Here is an 18,078-nt window from a genome sequence, read left to right as displayed (position 1 = left end):
ACTCGGGAGGCTGAGGCAGGAGAATGGCGTAAAACCGGGAGGCGGAGCTTGCAGTGAGCTGAGAGCTGGCCACTGCACTCCAGCCTGGGCGACAGAGCAAGACTCGGCCTCAAAAAAAAAAAAAAAAAAAAAAAAAAAAAGAACAGCATCCCCACTTTCATGTCTTGGTTCTTTTCTAAAAGACTGAATACCATTGAAATAGTTGATTATCATATGTGCCTATTGTAAACTGCGATGTTTTCTTTTTTTCAAAAGTGTCCTTTGAAAGAGAGGAATCATAATCAAATCCCTACAAAGTTTCTCATATTATAGGCTTTCTATCATTGACTGTACTTTAGTTTGAACAGCTAGGTGCTGTTGAGAAAGGGACATTGGCCTGAACTGATCTCAATCAATGCCAGTTTTGGATGACTCTGGAATCAGGGGATGGGGTCAGTAAGAAAAGAGCAAAGATATTTAATACAGATTTAGTTGTTTGTTTGTGGGATATCATCTCACAATTGTAATTGGTGATATTATCTATAGAATTCTCTTAAAGATCTTTCGAAAGCAAAATACTACATGCTTATGTTGTAGAGATCAAGTGTAAGCACAAACAAGATAAACAAAAATAAAAACAAGTGATCTAATATTTCACAATGGGTACTTAATCCTTGGGATGACATTCTCAGTGATGGCACAATACATGCTGTCAATGCTGTTTCTCCAACAACTTGGGTACAATTAAAGATGATGTGCTCTGGAACACTGTGGAGAACAATTCAAAAAATGACTAGTTATGTTTTTAATGATTTTTCTTATTAGAGGAAATAGGAAATTTATTGATTCATATAGTTGTTTGCATGAAATCGTATAGACAAATGTTCATTTCTTTTCTGCTTTTCTGCTGTTTCTTTCCATTGACATGGCACGAAAGCTGAGGTCCCAGCTACATTCAGGTCTCACAACATATTATTTAGAGCCCACCTAGATAACACAAGAATAAGTAACCTTTTGGTCTAAGTTTTATATACGTTTCAAGAGAGGTTTGAGGTTTAGAATCTTTGTTATCTCCAAATACTTGTTTTTGCATTTCTTAATATGCACAGACAATTCCAGAAAACACCCAAGGGGAAATCTCAGACGTGAAAATCACATATACATGTGCATCTTGAGATTGGCACATAATTTTGTAGTATTATTTTAACTTTCTAAAGGAAAGGGTAGAAAATAAATTAGAAGAAAAATTAATTTCATCCTTGTGCTAATTTGGTACAAGAGGAGTTACGATTAGAGGCATGCAGTTTTCTATTGATCTAACGTTGATCTATCATAAAGACCCTGAGTTGACTCAGTCAGGTCATATCTGACCCAGAGACGTGCTTTTTTTGGATTGCACAGTGCTTTTGTTTAAGTTTTCATCAGCTCCTTTTAAATGAGGATTCTACAATTCCCCCAATCACCTCTACCCACTTCCACCTTGCCTTCTTAGCCACGTATATTATCTCACTGGTTCCTGTAGACATTTTTTTACCATCCTTGATGAAAGTTTATAGAAATTAGTTTTGTAAGTTGGCCATAAAGCCTACAAAACAGCCGGGCGCGGTGGCTCAAGCCTGTAATCCCAGCACTTTGGGAGGCCGAGGCGGGCGGATCACAAGGTCAGGAGATCGAGACCACAGTGAAACCCCGTCTCTACTAAAAATACAAAAAATTAGCCGGGCGCGGTGGCGGGCGCCTGTAGTCCCAGCTACTCAGGAGGCTGAGGCAGGAGAATGGCGGGAACCCGGGAGGCGGAGCTTGCAGTGAGCCGAGATCCCGCCACTGCACTCCAGCCTGGGCAACAGCGTGAGACTCCGTCTCAAAAAAAAAAAAAAAAAAAAAAAAACCTACAAAACAATTCAATTATGAGTCAGTTGCCATATCATTTCCAGATTTACTATAAGTGAGCTCAGAAGAGCAGAAGAAGCATTTGGTTGGCCCTCCCCTTGGCTTTCTACATGTTACACTTTAAATTTATTCATAACTTTTCACCTAAGAATAATATTGTGGCACTGAAGTTAGCACTGATGGTATTGGATAATTCCCTCTGAACAAAGGATGTTAGTGTTACAGGAATCTGACATGGAGATTCTCATAATTATGAATGTCCAAACTGTACTCCCTGAGGGAAAAGTCTATGTGAATGAAGCCTGGCTCTGACAATCCACACATTTCTTGAGGGCCTATTAGGAATCTCTAGCATTTTCCACATTTCAGCATTTTGTGTTTCTTTCTCCCACTTCATGGACTAAATGAATAGATTATAAAGACAAGACTTTATTCTGAAAAGACCACATCAATCTCATTAGCACCTACTTGAAATGATATCCCTGTGTGTTAGAATTCCTTAGTAAGTCTCTTTCCATTTTTCTAGAAAAAATCTGGGTAGCAATAATATGTGTTTAAAAATAAAAGCCAGCTGCTCCTCACACATTCACAGCTTCTCCACCCGCCCTTCTTTGCAGGGCATACAGGAAGTCAAATTTTCAGTTTTGTTTTGCTTTTTAAAAATCATCGACTGCAAGGCTATTTTCTATTGAGATGGATCTGGTGCCTGGAAGTGGGTATTTTTGTGCCCTGCCTCCCTAAATAAAAAAGGTATTTATCCATTTAACATGTTGTCCATTTCAGCCCTTTTTAGACCAGAGGGACTAGACAACACATACATTTTGGAAGACTTGTGTGCCCTTGCACTAATTAATAAAACCACATTTTAAGCAAACATGCTGTTTTCTTACCTACTTTTTAGGGGAAAAATACCTAAGGTGTTAAATGCAGTAGGTTGATTACTGAAATGGCCTCATTCTCTACCCCTCCTTGTATCCAAACCCATTGCAAAATGACCTTTCAATTCCTCCCATCAAGATGTGGGTTCTATTTCCCCACTCTTGAGTCTGGGCTGGTCTTATGACTCTCTTTGGCAAATGTGGCAAAAGTGGTGGAGTGCCAGTTCTATGCCTAGTCCTCAAGAGGCTTAGTGTGCACCCACTCTCTCTTGAAACTTTGCCATCGCCATGAGAAAAAGCTGGGCTAGCCTGCTGGAGGATGAGAGACCACGGGGACCAGAGCCAGGTCACCCCAGCTGAGGCCATCCCAGACCCGGCAGCCCCCAGCCAACCTGTTTGTTAGCTGATCGTAGGGGTGCGAGAGACACTTGCCAAAATCAACTAAACCCAGCCCACATCAGCAGAATTGCTCAGCCATCCCATAGACTTGTGAAAAATAATGAAGAGCTGTTTTTAAGTTGCTATTTTTAGCAGCAGTTTGTTATGCAACAATAGCTACTTGATACACTCTGTCACAAAATATACATTTAAAAATATATGCACATATATCATAGAGAGTATGAATATAGATGTGACTGCACTGTGGCTTGGAATCTAGTGTCAGATTCACCATGTTCAAATCCAGTTTTTTGCTTACAAAAATGTATAACAAGTTAATCTCTTTAAACTTTAGTTGCTTCATGGAAACTAAGGAAAATGAGTACATCGTAGCACTGTTGTAAAAATTAGAGTATATATATATATATGTATAGTGCCTGGCAAACAGGTAATGCTCAATCAATGAAAGACACTAGTATGTCTATGCATATATGTTTGCACTTATGTGACTTGTAACTAATACATTCACCTTTCCATGGCCCAGAGATTACAGCCAGTAAGTGGTTACCTATGAGAGTGGTCCACGTGTCTGGCCCTCACAAGGAGACCTGCCTAATCCCCAGGCCCTCTGACTACTTCTTTTTCCTAGAAATATCTCAAGGTACTTCTCCATGGAGACCTATGGGCTCAGACCTTCACTCCAACACACGGCCTTCACTTCTGCTGGCCTTCTGCTATGCTTCGGTGAGACTGCCCTCACCCGGATCTGTCTCCTTGATTTATTGCTATTGTTTGATTGCTTCTCCCTTGGTCTTCATGACTGCTGCCACGTTGACATTATCACTCCAGCTCAGCTTCTCCAGCCATTAGCCCAGTCTTGTTCCTCTCCTCACTGGTACTTTTATCAGGTTCTCATCGTGTCATGAAACCATGGTAGAAACTCACCAAACTCCTTTTTCTCTCTCAGTACATAGCTAGACTACATTTTCCAGCCCCCTCATTTCTAGTTCTCCATAATGGAACTCTGACGCTGGAGTGGGTATTCCTTCTCCACATTTTCTTTTTCACTTCCTGGTTGGCTGTTGGGCAAGTTACCTAGAAGTTGGGTAAAAAGAAAATATAAACTAACTCAAAAAATATTTTTGAATGCCTGTTAGTTGCTGGGTAGTGGGCTAGGCACCGAGGTTATGTAAATGAAACACAAACATGACAGCATAGTGCTTCACTCAGTATCATACCTCCGGGGGCTGAGTTCTGATATCTTCACTCTGCTCCCAAGAATAAATTCCCTGTCCATACTGGATCTTGTAGGAAGGGTAAAAGATAGTCCTTTTCCCTGTGCTTCTTATTGACAAGTCTCACTCCTGAGGTTACAAGGCAGCTCCCACATATCTTGTTTTTGTTTCCCCCCTTCCTGGGAGATCCTCTGGAGCCTCTTATGAAGATCCCTCACTGCCTGCCCTAACATGCCAGGACTTCAGAGGTGACTAGGAAAATAGGTAACCCCCCACAACACCCTCCCTGTAGTCATACAATTTTAATGTCACAGTATGTTTTTTGTTGTTGTTGTTTGTTTATTTTTTTCTCCCTAGATGCCCAGAAGGGCAGATCACAAGATTGTGAATCTATGACTTTCACTCTAGCACTCTGTACAACAAAAAATGTATCTGGTAGAGACATGAAGTTGTTATTGTAAATGAGAAAATAAACAATTAGTAAAATGATAGTTATTTTAATTTTCACTAGAAAAGATAAGACACTTAAATAAAGAGGGAGACTTTTCCTCTTTTTGGTAGAGCAAATATGACGTTGATTTTAAAAATAATAAAGAAAAAAAAGCCCTAGCCATGAAACTTACTCTAATCATAACAAATTTAAATTTCCATTTCCAATTTAGCCTTATAGTCCTGAAAACATTTCTCCTTCCAAAGACTTTTGGTATTTCATCTGCTACTAAACAACATGCTGCCGGATAATTAAAGAGCCACATTTGGGGTGTTTTCAAGAATCTCCATGTGTTCCTGGGATGGTTCCACAGAACTTCAGATTACATCGTCTGTTGTACATTGTTAAAGAGAATTGTTGAAATCAGAGATGTCCATTGAGCCCAGAAAGAACCAGAGGAGCAATAATATAGCTCGATGCTATAAATGCCTCAGTATTTGAACTTATCTTTCAATCATTGCACTCACCGTAAGTAGAATATTCAGCAAAAGGATGTTTGCAATGGAACCATCATCTGTTTCTCGCTCTGCAGTGTCTGACAGTGAGTGAGATCGGCTCACTTTGATACTGAATGTGTTGGATGGAGATAATTAATTCCCAGCCTGTATAAGTTAATCATTGTTTCCCCACTTTTCTCAGCTTTAATCAGGCTCCCGTGAGCCTTCCACTGAGCATGCTCACAAGAGCACTCATGTGCTCCTTGTTATTGCTGTCAAATCCTGTATGCTAAAGCAATCTACTTTACAGATTTTAGATGGGACTTCAGCAACAAAAGCACAGCGTTCTTCACTTAACAGCAACTAGATTCTACTATTCAATTTATGGACTAAAGTTGACAGACATGGCCAATTGGCCATTGATAATACTACAACATGCAATAAAATTATATTTTAAGACAGTGCCAACTTGAGTACCTTTCTTCCATATAAACAATTCAGAAGGTCCCTCATGGAGGAGGAACCCTGTTTTCTGATTATCCTGTAATTGGTTCAAAATATTTCACTAGGTCAGGTGAAGTGGCTCACACTGTAGTCCCAGTACTTTGGAAGGCCGAGGTGGGTGGATCACCTGAGGTCAGGAGTTCGAGACCAGCCTGGCCAACATGGTGAAACCCCATCTCCACTAAAAATACAACAACAAAAAAAAAGATCAGCCGGGCATGGTGGCACACACGTGTAATCCCAGCTACTCGGGAGGCTCAGGCAGGAGAATTGGCTTGAACCCAGGAGGCAGAGGTTGCAATGAGCTGAGATTGTGCTACTGCACTCCAGCCTGGGTGACGAAGCAAGACTCCATCTCAAAAAAACTAATAATAAAATAAAATTCACTACTGAATTGGAAGTATTGCATTTTCTTTTCTCTCTATATTCATTTTGTTGTTGTTACTTGAGACGGAGTTTTACTCTGTCACTCAGGCTGCAGTGTGGTGGCACAATCTCGGCTCACTGCAACCTCTGCCTCCCGAGTTCCAGTGATTCTCCTGCCTCAGCCTCCCGAGCAGCTGGGATTACAGGTGTGTGCCACCACGCCCAGCTAATTTTGTATTTTTAGTAGAGATGGGGTTTCGCCATGTTGGCCAGGCTGATCTCGGTCTCCTGACCTCAGGTGATCCACCCACCTCAGCATCCCCAAGTGCTGGGATTACAGGCGTGAGCCACCACACCTGGCCTAAAAATAGCAAAAAAAAAAAAAAAAAAAAAAGCCTAAGTATCTCTGACTCTTCAATACTAGAACCTAGTAGCTAACCCAGGGAAGGCTACTCAACAAACACCTGTTGAACTAAAATCTTTCCATGTTTGTTCAATTGAAATGGTTGTTTTATCTTTACCCTGACTTTCATCTGTGTGGAATATCCCTCTAGCAATAATGCTGTATTCTGACACGCAGTTCTTTTTAAGTACTAAATTACATTGCTGTTGGAGTTTTAGACTTTGAATATTCCCTATGTGGGGCATTTCAAATGAGAGGTGGAACACCTATGCCACGAAAAATTTTTATGTGAAAAAAAATTTGTTTCTCTACTTGTTTCTCTTCAACCATAATGTTTTTAATCAGTACCGAGATGATAAATTAAACTAAAGTAAGTAGATTGCTCAGTTGATTTTTTGTGTGTTACTACCGACTTTATTTTTCTTGTGACCATTCTGAAATTCTTCTATGGATAAAAAGAAAGACAACTCAGAAGGATGTACCCTTTGAATTAAAATTTTGATAAACATATAGAAAGAAAGAAAAAGAGAAAAGGGGAAATGAAGAGAAGGAAATGAATTCAAAGACACTTTGATACAGATATGAAAGATCTTGGCTCGAGCCTTCTGTTCTCTGCAGGGTCCAGACCCTTCCGGGCACATTCATTGATCTAAGGGGATAGGGAGGCCTCAAGCCTGTTGATGTGGCTGCTAAGGAGCCTCCAGAGAACATGCTCGTTCTGTTTATTGCTGACATGCAGAAAGATCTGGCACTTCTCAAGGCCAGGTGAAGGAGATAATGGGATCCTGGGGTAAGAGGAGGTGTGAACAGCCTATTTAGAGAAAACTCATTCTAGGAAAGAAGACACTAGGTACTTTGACCTTTAAGTAGCCACTGAAGTGGCATGTGGACTCCTAATAATGAGACAATAACTATACCAGATCTACCCAGCCTCACCTTCAGACCCATGTCTGCATCTGCACAGAAGAAAGCCGTGAGTAGAAACAAAGAGCTGCTTCTCTCAACTGTCAGGGGCAATAGGCACAGATGCCCTACTGTCAGGGGGTCCCCCACATTCCTGAAGGTCGTTGTGTGACCTTGGCACTTGGCACTGTCAGAGTGGACACTTGTGTTCAGCAAAGCAATCCAGAGCAATGGCACATCCATTGTGGCTGGTGGGACACTGTGGAGTGACCAGCCAAGTATAGTGGCCACAGGCAGAGAGGACGGCCATGCCTGGGGGATGGGAAGAAGAGTAGTGAGGTCCAGCAGCATCACATGGTCACCAGCGCAACAGCACACATGAGGAACACCTTCTAGGGGACACCCAGTTGTTGTCAGGGGGACTGGAGATGCTGTGAGAGCAAGCGGAGGCACTGGGCCAGCAAAAAGTAGGTCTGGGTGTGTACTGGTCTGTCCCATTTATCCTCCAGGGGTGACTGAGGCCTGGAGACACTTGGGATAGACAGAGGAAAAGGAATCCTGAGGAGATGTCCTTATCAAACGAAGTAGGTAAAGAAAATTTTGTTTAAAACATTAGGAAAACTGGCCAGGTGCACTGCCTCATGCCTGTAATCCCAGCCTTTTGGGAAAACAAGTGGAGCAGATTGCGTGAACTCAAGAGTTTGAGACCAGTCTGAGCAACATGGAGAAACCCTGTCTCTACCAAAAAGTACAAAACTTAGCCAGGTTTGGTGGTGCATGTCTGTGGTCCGAGATACCTCGGAGGCTGAGGTGGAAGGAATACCTGAGCGGGAGAGGTCAGGGCTGCAGTGAGCTGTGATTGTACCACTGCACTCCAGCCTGGGAGACTGAGTGAGACCCTGTCTTTAAAAAAAAAAAAAAAAAAAAAAGAAGAAGAAGAAGAAGTCAGGAAAATCAGTGTAAAGCATTGAAAATCACACATGTATGAGGCACCCACGTGTGCCCGTCTCTCTGCTGGGTGCCTTCTGGGCCTGCCTTATGTGCTCTCAGCCAGCTCTGTGAAAGGGCATCACGTGATTAAACAAAAGCTCAAGGTGTTTGAAAATAACATTTCTAAAATCACAAAACAAGTGATAGTGAATATTCAATTCATGTCTTTCTGACTCAATGCCTTTATCCTTTCCGTGGTTCCTGAACAGAAAAGCATGCAAAATAATAAGTTGATAAATCTTTGTGAAGGGTAGACAGGAGTCCAACGTGCTATTTTTACAACTGTTGAGTAAATATGATTTTTTTTTTCCCGAAATAAGAAAGAAGAGGCTGGGTGTGGTGGCTCACACCTGTAATTCCAGCACTTTGGGAGGCCGAGGAGGGTGGATTACCTGAGGTAAGGAGTTCGAGATCAGCCTGGCCAACATGGTGAAACCCTGCTTCTACAAAAAATACCCCCCCAAAAATTAGCCCGTCATGGTGGGGCGTGCCTGTATTCCCAGCTACTCAGGACACTGAGGGTCAATAATCACTTGAACCCGAAAGGCGGAGGTTGCAGTGAGTGGAGATCGTGCCTCTGCACTCCAGCCTGGGCAACAGAGCAAGACTCTGTCTCAAGAAAAAAAAAAGAAGAAGAAGAAAAATTAAAATCATGCAAACCAAAATTTGAAAAGCGGTAGGGATCTACCATATGATCTGTCGAGATCACCAAGAGATTGTCTGCCCTGGGCCTCCGTTTCCGAGGAATTGCTGCTTCCGTGCCCCTTGGCTTCATTCTCATAAATCACCTGGGATGGGTAGAATTCTAGGTAGGTCCTGTTTTCCTGTCTTAGGGCTGCTGTAACAATGTATCATAAACCGAGCAGCTTCAACAACAGAAATTTCTTCTCTCACAGTTCTGGAGGCTAGAAATCTGAAATCAAGACATCAGTGGGGCCATGCTCCCTCCAGATGCTGTAAGGAGAATCCCACCTTGCTTCTTTTAGTTTCCAGGGGTTGCCAGCATTCTTGGCGTTCCGTGGCTCATGGCAGCAGCCCATCTCTGCCTCCATCTTCATAAGGCCTTCTTCCCTGTGCCTCTCTCTGCCCAAATTTCCCCTTCTTGTAAAGACACCGCCAATCCAGTATGACCTCATCTTAACTCAATTACATCCACAAAACCCCTATTCCCAAATAAAGTCACATTCACAGGTCCCACATGGACATGAATTTAGGGGTGACACTATTCAACTCAGTACAGTCCTCCAAGATCCCCACCTTCTGGGGTACACATCCCAAATAATCCCCTCCCCTCAAGTGTAAGCAGCACCTGCAAATATGATGGATTTGTCACTTCTTTTTTCTTCTTTCTCTTTTTGTTTTCTTTTGAGAGGGAGTCTTGGTCCGTCACCCAGGCTGGAGTGCAGTGGTGAGATCTGGCTCCACTTCCCAGGTTCAAGCAATTCTCATGTCTCAGCCTCATGAGTGGCTGGAATTACAGGCACACCACCAAGCCCGGCTAAATGTTTTTGTATTTTTAGTAGAGATGGGATTTCACCATGTTGGCCAGGCTGGTCTCAAACTTCTGACCTCAAGTGATCCATCTGCCTCAGCCTCCCAAAGAGGGTTAGTCACTTCTACGATTCCACAATATTACAGAAGACTCCATTGCAGCAGGCTGCAGAGAGCTTTAAGTGATGGCTTTGAGGAAGGGCCTGATTAATTAAGGGCTTTTCCCTGATGGCTTTGAGGAAACGCATGGCCATGCAGTAGGAGAGAAACATGGTTAGGACCTGAGAGTGGTGTCAAGGAGCTCAGAGCAACCCCCAGCTAACAGTCAGCAAGAAAATGGAACCTCAGTCCTACAACCACAAGGAGTTGAATGAACTCTGCTAACAACCAGAGTTCTGAATGGGCTTGAAAATGGATTGAGCACCTCCAGACAAGAAGTCAGCCTGGTGAGACCTGAGCAGGGGACCCAGTGAAGCCATACCCAGATTCCCCACTCATAGGATGAGCAGATAATAAATGCATATCTTTTCACTGCTAAATGTGCGGTAATTTGTCATGTAGCAATAGAAAACTAATGTGTCATCCAGTGTCTTTTTCCCTGTAGATTGGTCTGCAGATGGCTCAGACAAATTATAGAGATGTGAAATTTGGAAGAGAGACAATAAGGCTAGAAAACTTTGCATCTTATTTAGATTTGTCTTCCCATTTGGAGCGGCTCTGAATGGTTCCTGGCTTTATCATGACTTGGTAGTTATTGTGTCCCATATATCTTCCCCAACCATTTGCCCCACCCCACTTAAGGAAATCAAAACTAGTTTCTGTTGTTTGCAATCAAAAGCACCTAATTAATACAAAACTATATAGTGTAAATGTTGTGGAAGTGTATATTAAGTTGCCTAAATGATAGTGTGAGCCTAAAACAAATGGAAATCATAATCTTTAAAGAAAAATTTCAGCTAAGAAAATTAGTCCTATTATGTGGAGGTGATAAATGAGTATTATATTATATTATATTATATTATATTATAGTTACCAGGCTATGTACTTTACATATATAAGCTCATTTAATCCCTGCAAAGACCTCATCAGATAGGCAGTTGCTACCTTTAATCTCATTTCTCATTTACAGATTTAAGAAGTGGCCAAGCCAGGATTTTAACCTAGATCTGTCTGACTCTAGGGCCTGCCTTTTAAATCACTATGCAATATTGCTTCCAGCAAAATAATTAGTGGCCTGTATTGTCCTCAAGCCATAACCCTAGGTTTAAGAGTCTTTTAGTCTACCAAATGAAAGAAGAATAAAAATCATCTTGTAAATAATGAAATAAAATCCAGGTAAAATTTAAAAAATTATTTTCTAATAATGTCAAAAAAAAGAAAGCCATTTGTGTTGGAATAGGATTTATCAGACTCTGCCTGATTTCCAGGCACCCCTCAGTGTCCCTCCCCACCACGAGTGACACTACTGACCCCTCCACCTGTGTTTCAGTTCAGCTCCGGTCTCTAGGGCCAAGGCTCTTAGCCTGGGATGTACATTAGACCCACATGGGGGCTTTTAAAATCCTGGAAGCCACCCAGTTTGTGATACTTACATCAGAATCCCCAGGTGTGGGGCTCAGGCTTTGGTATGTTCTTCCGGTTCTCCTGGTGATCCCGTTTTGCTGTCACAGCTGAGAACACTGCTCCAGGATTAACGCAGACCTCGGGCAAAAAGACAGAAAGGCTTCTAACCCAGCCTTTGCTTCTAGTCATATGCGCTGGCTGCAATCCAGCTTGACTGGGGGCCCCAGGGCACAAGGCTGGACTTCCACTTTTACCTCCAGACCCAGGCTCCGTCTTGTGCATCAGTTCTAGTTACAGAGGCCTCCTTCTCATTGAGTCTGAGTTTCCATTTAATAACCTGTGCCTCACTCCACTTCCTACAAGTTTGGGGGTTCGTCTGTCTTGACTTGTCTCGTTCTCCCTGAACCAGAGTTCTACCTACTAAATGGCATAGACCCTGCCATTCATGGACAGCTGTTCCTGAAACCACCACCCGTTCCTGCATCACCCTTTGCTGGGCTTTGCACACTGAGCACACCTGACCATTGGGGTCATTAGCTGCCTGACTAGATCATCGTCCTCCTTGTTCTGGACTTTTCCTAGTCCCCTCCCTGGGCTTGCCCCAGCTCCCATCCTGTCCCACACTGTCAGTTTCTCTACACCTGTCACCACATTGTGCTTTGTGGAATCCTCTCACGATCAAGGCAGAGCACTTGCTAAAAGCAAGCAGTCACTCACTTATAGACAATAATACATTTCATCCCAAAGCAATTTAGTAGTGTTTGAAAATGCATTTAAGAATATATGTAATTTACACTGCCTATTACACAATGGATCAATAAGAGAATACCTGTATTTTATACAAATTAAACGGATGTTCATTCATTCACCTGAGAACAGATTATAAGAGGCAGGAGTTAATGCAAGAAGAACTGTTAGAAGGAAAACTGTATCAGTCCAGATGCATTTGGCATGAACTAACGGGGTTACAGCGCAGACAAAAAGAAGTGGGTGGATTCAGAACAAATTCGAGAAGCATAGCTGATACCAGGAAGGGTCAGAGGAATAAGAAAGCTGTTATGGACTGAATGTTTGTATCTCCTCAAAATCTGTATATTGAAATCTTAACCCCCAATGTGATGGTATTAGAAGGTGGAGACTTTGAGAGGTAATTAGGTCAGGAGAGTAGAGTCCTCAGGAATGGAATTAGTGCCCTCATAAAAGGGACCCCAGATACCCCAGTTCTCTTCCCGCCACATGAAGATACAAGAAGACTCTCACTGGAAATGACCGCGCTGACACTGTGATCTTGGACTTCCAGCTTCCAAAACTGTGAGAAATAAATTTCTGTTGTTTTTAGCCACTCAGCCAATGGTATTTAGTAATAGTCTAAAACAGAAGTGAAGATGCAAGAATCATTTTATAGATGGGAAGTTAAGTGAATGGTTAAAGGTAACGCCTTCTACTGAGTTGATGAAGATGAGGGAAGGACAGATTCAGCAGAAGATACCAGAAGATCTGTGGACATGTTTAAAATGCCTATTAGGCACCGATCACTAAATAACCTGTTACACACTCAATATCCTGGGCAATTTACATGGCAAATAAAAAAGACATAGCATCCCCATACGTTCTCCCCCTATCTGCTTGGGTTTTCTACAGGTACTCCAGTTTTCTACTACATGTGCACGTTAGCTTCATTGACATGTATGCATAGTCCCAGCATGAGAGAGTGAGGGTGTGAGCAGCCCTGCTACAGGTTGGTATCTAGTCCAGGATTGGTTCCCACCCTCAGATAAGCTGCCCTGATAAGCTCTGGCATCCTGCAATCCCGAACTGGAATAAGCAGGTTGGAAAAGGAATGAGTGAATGAATATAAACTATTGTCAAATAAAAATTCATAAAGGAGACGACAATCATACAGATGCCCAACAATAAATGATGTGTACAAAAGCACTCAGAAAGGACACCGGATTGGTGATTGGTTGTGAACTTCGTGGTGGTAGGAGGTGTTCTTACGATTTTTGCTTTGCAAATATTTATTTCCTGATTTAACTCACCACCACTATGACCACCATCGCTTACTGATTCAACAAAAACGGGCAAATAATTTTTACCTTTAAAAACCAATCTTTCTTAAATGTATGTATAGCTCACATGGATTACGCTAGAAGTGTTGGAGTCTTCAGAAGTTTGGTGATGCTTTTAATTCTTGTTTCTATCAATTAACCTATGGTGTAAAACTGGTTTTGTTAAATGCCGTTTCATTTGAAGTCACAGTTTGTAAGAACTTATGTTGTGCAGAACCCCTATCAGCTCCCATGGGGATGGCACCAGGTTCAAGAGGCCAAGGAAGAGACCCAGAGCCAGCAAACAAGACATGGGGTTTTACTGGGGCTTACATACAGAAGACAGAGTCCATTGGCAGCAGGATGGATAGACACGCCCTACATACAGTCCAGTGGTGAGGGGCTGAGCAGGAGAACTGCAACCACTTGCAAAAGGCATGCAGTTTATGGAACATTTTCACTTAATATCCTCCCCCTGACAACCTTCATTCAACCCAAAACTTGGAGGCTCGATTCCCCTGTATGGCCCACGTTCCATGGGACAGGAAGGGGGCTCAGATATTCCTCATAAACAAGGAAAATATCTCCAGGTTGGCCAATTCCCAGTTTCCCTAGCTCAGAACACACATTCAGGTGCATCTGCCATACAGGGTCATCCTCAGGATATGCTAAAGTTATTGCTATCAGGTGAATTTACCATACAACCTATAGACAATGTTAAGTGAAAACTTACTGTACTCTGGCTGTGAAACAGTGTTGTCAATACCGTTCTATTGTTACTACTTTCAACAACTTGGCCAAAAAACTTTTGATAGTTGTTTGGTATTGAACATATACATCTAACTTGTTGTCCGTGTAATTGCTGAGTCTGTCAGTGGTAACGTGAACAGGAGCTGGGGAGGCATATTCGTGAGAAGCCAAATCTGAGTGCTCTTACATTTCATCCTGTCTGCTTACTAATATCCACATTTGGGAGGGAATGTCTCCGAATGTCTTGCTTCTTTTTTCATCCTCAACCGTGACTGTGTGACCCCGATGTGACCGTGGCATAGCATCCTGACATGAGAGTTCTTCCAGCTCTTCAAGGTATTCATATTGCAGAAGTTTTGAGTGTAAACAACTGTGGAAATTTTATTATTGCTAATTTTTCTTGAATTACTATTTTATTTTTAGAGACAGGTTCTTGCTCTGTCACCCAGGCTGGAGTGCAGTGGCACAATCATAGCTCACTGTAAACTTGAACTCCTGGGCCCAAGAGATCCTCCTGCCTCAGCCTCTTGAGTGGCTAGGACTATGGGTATGCAGCCCCATGCCCACCTAATTTTGTTTGTTTGTGGAGACGGGGTTTCACTATGGTGTCCAGATTGATCTCAAACTCCTGGTGTCAAGGGACCCTCCTGCCTCGACCTACCAAAGTGCTGGGTTAACAGGCATGATCCAGCATGCCTGGCCTTGAATGATTATTGCAGAAAATTGGGAAATTATAATAAAGGAAAAAAAGCATCATTCATGATGCCATCAGGCCAGAGATAGACACTCTTGAGGGTTTGATGTATTTTCCTCAACCCTTTTGCATGTGTGCGTATATATTTTATGCTTTTATAAAATTGGGGGTTTCCTGCTTTTTTCACTTAAAGGTGTATCATATGCATTTTCCTGTATCATTACTTTTCTAAAACATGATTGTTATTGACTGCAATTATATGCATCTCTCATAATTGTTTAGCTATTGTAGATTATTGTCTAAAAGGTTTTATTTGGTTATTTGTTTGTTTTGTCTTGCTAGGCTGTCCCTTTGACTAGTGAGAACAAGTTTGTGTTGGGATTTTCTTTTTTCTTTTGGTCTGCGTCTATTGGCATTCCCAGATTTCCAGCTTCTTCAGTTTCAAGTCTGGGATACACGAGGCAAAAGGAAACCCCAGGGAACTCACCCATGTGTCAGTCCTCTGGTCCCAGGTTTCCTGGCTGGTCTGCCTTGTCTCGTTACCTTTCAGAGTCTTCTTTGTTTTAGATGTAATATCCAGCGGGGGTTAGTTATACTTATCAGAGGAAAAAGGAAAAGCACATCTGTTCCATCTTCCCCAAAGCAGAAGCCTTCCAAGGACACACTTAGAGAAGTGCTCTTTATCATGCTTTGCCATTGTGTTCTAACATCCCAACATGTCCCAAGTAACTTGTTACTTATGATTGTGAAAGTGTCAAGGCTTGCAAAAAGATAGCCAGTCAAGGCGATTAACCGAAAGTGCAAATCTCATCATGCCATTCATGAACTTAAGACTCTCAAATGTCTTCCCCATGTCCAGGATAACCAACTACTCAAAACTTTGTATTTAGTTCATGGCAGGCCACAATTTGATCTGGGCTCTACTGGGTGCTTCTGTCCTTGACTGGGCTGCCTCATGTGTCTGTGGTCTGCTGTGGTCTGGCTGGGCTTTTTCAAATCTGAAACTCTGGCTGGATAACAGGGCTGACTTGGAGCTGGTGGACATGGCCTCTCATCCTGCAGCAGGATAACTGGACTTGTTCGTATGGGGAAGTCAGGGGTCTGGGAGAGACAGCAGCACGTACATAGCTCTTGAGGTCTAGGCCTGGCTCCGGCACACCATCACTTTTATCCCATTCTAATGGACGCACATAGACACAAAGCCAGCCCAGGTTTAAAGTGTGGGGGAAGTAGACTCCAGGTATTGATGGGAGGGGCAGCAAAGTGACTTTATAAAGGGTGTGGATACAGGGAGGGGCGGAGAATTATGACTAGTTTTTCAATCTACCACATCCCTATAATAAAGTCTTCTCATTTGCGTTTTCTGACATGCTTTCTTGAGTAGAAAAGAAATAAGCTAGTAATTGCTCATAGCCACTGTTTGGAGAATGTCACATGCATGAGAATCACAGGTGACAGCAGGAAACACCTGATAGCCAGTCACGGTGATTAACCTAAAGTGCAAATCTCATCATGCCATTCACGAACTTAAGACTCTTCAATGCCTTCCCAATGTCCATAAAAAATTCTAGATTCCTTAGCATCACATATAAGTCTTCCTACGAAGTCACCAAACTCCTTCCCACCTCACACTCCACACAGTGTACGAAACTGCTCACAGGTCCCTTGAAACCCCCATTCCATTCCAGAGTTTGCTCTATCCTGCGTGTTGTTTCTTCTGCCTGCAACACCCTTTTCCACCTGCCCCTCAGCCATATTCTTGGTCTGGCTAGCTCTCCCTCCTCCTTCCAGGCTTAGCATGTGGGCCATGCCCTTCAGTAGTCTTCTCTTGCCATCCCTTCCTCACAAACTGGATTATTGATTCCTCTCTGTGCCTTGAGCATTGTGTAAAATGAGTGCTTGCCATATTATATTGAAATTGTCAGTGGTTGTGGTGACTCATGCCTGTAATCCCAGCACTTTGGGAGGCCAAGATGGGAGGATCGATTGAGGCCAGAAGTTTGAGGCCAACCTGCTCAACATACTGAGACGCCATCTCTAAAAAAAAAGAGAAAGAAATTGGCAGTTTATGAGTCTGTCTTCCCCACTAGTTTATAAGTTCTCTCAGGACAGAAACCCAGTCTTATTCAACTTTGTAGCTGCAGTGCCTATAGCACAGTGCATATAATATTGAGTTAATAATGTAGCAGATGCTGGTGGCACCCCCGTCCATATCTCTGGAACCCTACAGCACTACTGTGCCATGGGGACAACTTCCATCTGTTGTAGGTTCACGGCAATTCTGGTTGTTCTTGAAATAAATCAGTGTACTTGCTTCTGATTCAGGTAAATAAGGAGTGGGAAAAATACCTTCTATTCGAAGATAATCTAAAAAGAAAATATAGTGATTTTTATATGCCTCAAGCCAAATTTTAAAAAATAATTTTTGTTTGTTTTTGTTTAGTTTTGTCTCACTCTGTCGCCCAGGCAGGAGTGCAGTGGCGCAACCTTGGCTCACTGCAACCTCCGCTTCCCAGGTTCAAGTGATTCTCCTGCCTCAGCCTCTGGGTAGCCGGGATGACAGGCGCACACCACCATGCCCGGCTAATTTTTTGTATTTTTAGTAGAGATCGGGGTTCATCATATCGTCCAGGCTGGTCTCGAACTCCTGACCTCATGATCTGCCCACCTTGGACTCCCAAATTGCTGGGATTAGAGGCATGAGCCACCATGCCCAGACAAAATAATGTATTTATAATGATTGTTTATGAGATGGAGTTTACTGCTTTGGAATTAGAGGGACTGGGGTTTAAGTCTCCTTCCCATGAGATATTTGACCTAGGCAAAGAACCAATCCTCCCAGCCTCACCTGTAAAATGGAGCTAATTTAAATCACTGGGTTGTTGTAAGAATTACATGATATAATCTTTGCACCCTGCAAAAGTACATAGAAAGCTATAAGATTGTTTTTGTTTTCAGAAAGCTTGCAGCTAGAAACTTGCATACCTATACGTAATATAAAAAAAAAGAATTTTGGAGAGGTCATACAGTGAAAAACCAAGGATATTTGTTGTGAACCTAGAAAAGTGTCCTGGCACAG

General features: G+C 42.5%; 1 long non-coding RNA gene across 1 annotated transcript; it reads right to left on the bottom strand.

Moving 5' to 3' along the window:
* Positions 1-791: 791 nt before the first annotated feature.
* Positions 792-5,419, bottom strand: LOC141409882 (uncharacterized). The gene is made up of 2 exons (XR_012432596.1): positions 1,869-5,419; positions 792-1,564 (listed from the first exon to the last, which is right to left on the bottom strand). It is a non-coding gene; the product is annotated as an uncharacterized lncRNA (long non-coding RNA).
* Between the last annotated feature and the right edge of the window lie 12,659 nt (positions 5,420-18,078).

This window comes from Macaca fascicularis, chromosome 3, assembly GCF_037993035.2.
Source record: "Macaca fascicularis isolate 582-1 chromosome 3, T2T-MFA8v1.1".
In the NCBI taxonomy this organism is placed as follows: domain Eukaryota; kingdom Metazoa; phylum Chordata; class Mammalia; order Primates; family Cercopithecidae; genus Macaca; species Macaca fascicularis.
The sequence above is the reverse complement of the archived record's forward strand: the minus strand, read 5'-3'. Positions and strand labels throughout refer to the sequence as shown.